Source organism: Trachinotus anak, unplaced genomic scaffold, assembly GCF_046630095.1.
Source record: "Trachinotus anak isolate AG129_WGS33_773 ecotype Australia unplaced genomic scaffold, CSIRO_AGI_Tana_v1 ptg000021l, whole genome shotgun sequence".
NCBI lineage: Eukaryota > Metazoa > Chordata > Actinopteri > Carangiformes > Carangidae > Trachinotus > Trachinotus anak.
Window position 1 is genome coordinate 26875373 of NW_027273872.1, and position 6009 is coordinate 26881381.

The following is a 6009-nucleotide window of genomic DNA, read 5'->3' on the forward strand; positions in this document are numbered from 1 at the left end:
CGAGATTTTCCAGATTACTTTTGAAGTCTGGTGAATCCTTAGACTTGCTTTCAAAGACTAATGACTTGGTTAACTGCTTCAATGATATGTGCACAATTGCTTTATGTAACGTTAATCCTCAAAAACATTTATCCAAATCGAATTCATCCGCTTTATCACCTTGGATCACTGAAAGAATCATGAATATAGAATGTAGGCAAACTGAGAGACAGTGGAGGAAATCAAAGCTCCCAGTACACTGTGAGCATATGAAAATTTTATTACAATCTTACCACAGTGAAATTAAAGATGCAAGAGCAAAATATTTTTTTCAGAGCTCATCACCTCCAAACAGCATGAGCCTAGTTTCATATAAAGACCACTGATCAGTCAGTTAGATTCTGTGTCTGTGATGATCCACTGCCCTTGTCTGAGGTGTTGAACAGTCTGGTGGCAGTGGGAACAAAGGATATCCTGCTCCACTCAGTGCTGCAGCACAGATAGATGAGACGTTGGCTGCTGCTGTAGCTGCTTCTCTGGCCCGCAAAGATGCTGTGGAGAGGATGGTTGGTGTTGTCCAAGATGGCTGCATCTAACAGTGCATGCATCTCTCCACAACAGTCCCGAGTGAGTCCTCCAATCACAGACCCGGCCTGTTTAACTAGCTTGTCTAGTCTCCTTGTGTTCTTCGTGACATGTTCCTGCCCCATCAGACGGCGGCATAAAAAAAAGCACTTGTCACCACACCACCACCACACACTGTATATACACATGGTGGTTAGCCAGTGACAGAAAAAATGAGCTTCCTTTCCATTGAGCTTTCAGTTCAGTCCTGAATGTTTGATTGTTATCATCAAAATGGAAAATGGCTCTGAGAATGCATAATATGACCTTTCATTGTTTTCAACACAACAGTGCAATGTATTAACTTGTCAGGGTGATCTTTTGCCAGGCAGCAGAATGTGCAGTACAAATAGAAATAAATGGTCACTGAATGTAGTTTACCATTGCAGAATGACTGCTGTGGCAGAAGCAGATGTGTCTGTGATTGATTGTTTGGCAGAAGCAGCCTTGATATCTGTAGCACTGTCCCATTATTGCAGCTGGTTTAATTAATCAGAGACATGGTCAGGTCAGTGTGGTAGAGAGTGTCTGAGAAAGAAGAGGCTCCGATTTGCCAATCCAGTATCTATGTAAATTGTAATTGTCCTGGAAATCACAGGTTGTAGGTGCACGCCATAGGATGTGTAGATGGGAGAAGGACCTAGTGATGGATCAAAACTGCCCTTGCTGACTGAAAACCTTCCTGTCATAATGTTTTTTTTTTTGTTTGTTTTTTTTTTTTGATGAAAACCAGAAGTTTCCTAACTAAAGTATTATGGTTTAATGTTACCATGTAAAAGTGGAAGAGGTAGCCTGTCATTGCATTTGATTTTACTACGTTATTGATTCATATGAAAATAATTTATTCGTGCTTGATTATGTTGCAGTGTTCATTCCCCACTGGGCTCCATCTCTCATGCATTGTTGTGAGTGGATAGATACCACTGTCTATGCCAATGTGCAGTTTCTGATGTATGCTGATGCTAAGATTTACATTTACAATCATTCATTTGGCAGACCCTTTCATCCAAAGCAACTTAGAAGTGAAGGACATCACTAAATATTATAATTGTTTTTATCCACATGCTTTCATCTCTCTATGCTGTAGTTGCACTGCTACCACAGATCGACAAATCCTTCAATAGTGTGCCACTGAGATGGGATGAGGCTTCCTGGTACCATCCAGGACATATTCAGAGTCAGGTGATTACTTAAAAAACTGCCCAACTCCCCTCTGAAAACAGTAAGAGGGTTTAGAAATAAAGCATGATGTGTGTCAAACTTTCTCAGTGCTTTTATCTTTACTTCCTTAATGGGGGCAGTTGTGCTTTTAGATGTTAATTATTTTCCTCATGCTTGACACTTTGATTGTTCCAGTGCACAGAATTTTTAATCACCAAAATAAGGCTTTAACTGAGTGCACTACTGCACACTGCTGTGAGGAGAGATAAGCTGCTGTTGCTACATGTGTTCAGTGAAGAGACATCCATACAAACAACAACCATGTTTTCTACAAAATATATCTTTATACTCCTCATTTGCCTTGTCAAAAGCATTTTGCAGGACATGTACTGCAATTGGTGCTTAACTATGGTCGTGAGCTTTGGGTATCTTTTGAGGAGTTCATACTTTTGGAGAGAGCTCAGAGTAGAGCTCAGAGTAGAGTAGAGTCAGTTGAGGGTGTGTGGGCAAGTTATTCAATGCCTACTGAAAGCGTCCCTCTGGGGTAGACCCAGAACAGAATAGATTATAAATTATATACCCCATCTGGTCAGGCAACATTTTGGGATCATCCAGGAAATGCTGGAGAACTTTGCTAGGGAGAATGATGTCCAGGCTACATGACATAGATGTTTTCACAGGTCTTAATGCCCAAATCCAAAATCAAGACCAGACCATATTAAGTTGGTTGGTTCTGGGTGTGGCTTAATAGTCATATGAATTCGAACAGACACTCTTTTCGCTTAGACAGTGTGGTGTATCATAATCATCATGAGAGAAAATGTCTTTTTCAGGCAGAGCATGCTCTTTTGTTCTGTAGTTGTTCGTTAAATAGTTACGCTCTATGAGGGTATTTTCAGGTCCATCCCATTAGCATTAGGCCTGTTTTAGATCAGGTCTGACTGTCCTCATATCCTTTTTGGATTGGACCTTAATTAAATCATGGAAGTTAGACTTTAATAGATTTTTTAATGGGTTTGTTTTGGGGCCTGTAAAGACCTTTAAACTGTTCTGTTTTGCCTGCCATCTTCTGTCCATTCAGTTACACTCTGCTTGAGGTAAAGTTTTATACACGTGTTTAATGCTTGTTTAACCTTCAGGAGTCCACTTCTTGGCAGAGCTTTGTTGTGTGGGCCTTCAGTACTTTCTTAGAATCATGAGGTTGGCACCCCCATTCCCAGATGTTACATCAGGTGAGCTAACAACAACTTATGAGGGTTCCACAGTGAATCCCAGCATACTGGGGCAACCCCTCATGCCCCACATCCACACTTGATCGTGTCTTAGCCATAGCCAAAGAAAGACACTGGCTTTTAAATTAGATGTTTTCTTGACTGCAACCAATGAGCCAAATGGACCAAAGTAATCTGTTCTGAATTGAACATCTCCTGTTTAGTCTGAAATGAGAAATGAGAAAGAAAATTCTCTGTGGGTGGACTGTTGTAAAAGTATGTGTGCCTCAACAATAATAGTGGGGAATAAGTGTATTTATTAAAGTGTTGGTGTTTCTCCTCCCTACAGCAATCAGTGGTGACTGACTGCACACACACACACACACACACACACACACACAAAGGATTTCTTATTCTACACACATCTCGCAAAAAACTTGTGAAGCAGGAAATGATTTTTCTCACCAGCAGCGTGATTAAGGTTGGGGTGTGCATGTCCTTCAAGGTTTAGGCTAATCGTGGAGCCGCTACTTTTCTCTCCACCTCCTTCTTTGCCAGATGGGAAACAATAAGTTATTGCTCACTTTGAGCGGCTTAAAATTACTGACTTTTTAATGTGCTTAAAGTTACTTCATGCTGTACATACATGTAGAATGTTGAGTTTGGTTTCCTTCAACTAAGATGGATGAGTTAATTTCCTTAAACACAGCTTCACTCACACTTTCACTGAGCTCTTGTTAAAACCATAGCACTTGATAATTTTTGCAGACCCAAGTGCCCAAAAAGACTTATGCTATCATTTCAAATGAAGCAGCTGTAAAACGATTAACACAATTTGTGTCAAAGACACTGTGAAATCACTGCATTATCAGAATTTGACTTTAGTCCCAATAAGGGACTTAGTAATAAGGGCCAATGATCAGTGCATCTTTTTTGTGCAGGTCATGTGACCAGGGGGCGCTTGCTCTGTGATGAACTCCACTGCTCAGGCTTTATGGGCCCGAAAGCATAGAAGCCACCAGACTTTTTCCCAATGAACAACCTTTAGTAAGATAAATGGGGAGCCATCTCAAGACACAGTGGCGATTTAACATTGCACTTTTATAAAGCTGAGTCACTTACAGGTCGACAAAATCAAAGAAACAGAAGCAGAGATATTCTGATATTCTGTCTCCAGTTTGGGTCAAACACTGGATCCTACATTTCTTTCGATAGATTGTCCAGAAGATACTGGAGAAAAAGACTGTCCATTTGTGTGATTTATTGAGCTGACACTGCAAAGACACCAAAGAGACTCTTGGAGAGAGGTTGGGAAAGCAGCTGGGACAAGACCATGACAGAAAGATTACCGCCCTACTTTTGGGTGTGGCCATTAACATGTTGCTGACATAAACATTCTTTGATACTGACATATACTAAAGCCTTAAGCCTTGGCACAACCTTTAGGGTGTGCTCCTGAGTTCGTCATTCTAAAACACCAACAATCACCAGCACTGTCTTTAGACTTATTACAGATTGGCCAAGGATTAACTGCCTGGCAGATTCAAAACACCTCAATACAGATATATCAGCTCACAAGGCATCACACAACAGCAGCAGACAGTGGTGAAGGAAAGAGTACACTGTGTGAATCCTTTGCCTTCAGGAAAAAAGCTAAAAGGAGATTGGATTGTGCTCTACTTTAGGAAACAATCCCACAGGATTTGACTGTTGGATTCTCAAAAGAGACAGAAAGTCAAGTGTAGTAATGGTTCAGTACAGAAGCAGCAGAAGCAGCAGAGGCTCTCCTGAGAGCTCCTCGAATACCCCATTACATCACTGCTACATTCTGTTAGTACAGAGGCTGCTGGACGGGTGAAGTGTGCAGTTAGGACATACACTGAAGCTCATGAAAGAATACTAAGGAGACAACATATTTCTTAATTGTCTCACAGTAGGAAAGTTCTACTGATCTCAAATTGGGCGAGGCTGATCTGATCTAACTGCTCCACATGCCAGTAATCATATCACTGTTCTCAAAAACAAATAAATACTCCTGAGCAACAAATGGAACATTCAGCAAAAAATAAAGAATGTAAAAATTTTGATTAAAAATATATATACTTAGCATTAGTTTTCTGTGTTGGGTGAAAGCATTTTTTTAAAACATCAAACAAACATAAAAGTGCATGAACATTATATTCTTGGTCACCATCGAGACTGGTGTGGATTAAATGGATTAGAAAAAGGTCATGCTCAGTTCACGCTCAGTGGGAACTCATCGAATATAAAGGATCGTTACTAAATAGCACATAGCACATTTTAGTAAATATGTAAAGAAAACTTCAATTTGACATTTTATTTCATTATTGTATTTATGTTTATGTCATACATGCAGATCCTTGATATCTCTGACATTACCCTTGTTGCTATAACATACCACACACACACACACACATCTGTCCGCCCCTATCGCTGTCTCACGAAGTGAGACTGGCTGTTAAGATTAAGGAAAGTAAGATTTTGTCCAACAGGAAATGACCAGCAACTTCAAAAATAAAAGCATCCTCAGGCACAATAAACCACACAAGAAAAGTTTTAATAACTTAATTTACTTTAATTTAGTTGAGTTTTAATAACTACACAGTGCACACACGATCAAAGAAAATTAAATTTTTGTGAGCAATAATGAATGGTGAAAATACAGTACAACAATAATAATAATAATAATAAAGGTAACTTTGCATGAAATACATTAACTATTCACAAATAGAGGCAAGAGGTGGAGGAGGAGGTGGGGGGAGTGGAAAAGGTGGAAAAAACATGCAGTGACCAATTCCAGAGGTTGCAATAACAGAGTTGTGGTTCCACTGAAAAATGGACTCAAGTAGAAAAAAAAAAAAAAAAAGAAAAATGACATCATACAACATACAACAACCAACATACAGCAATTAACTCAAAACAATTAAGAAACTTGAGTTGAAATTAGTTAGTCTTAAAAAACAATGGAGGCTATATAATATAATATAATATAATATAATATAATATAATATAA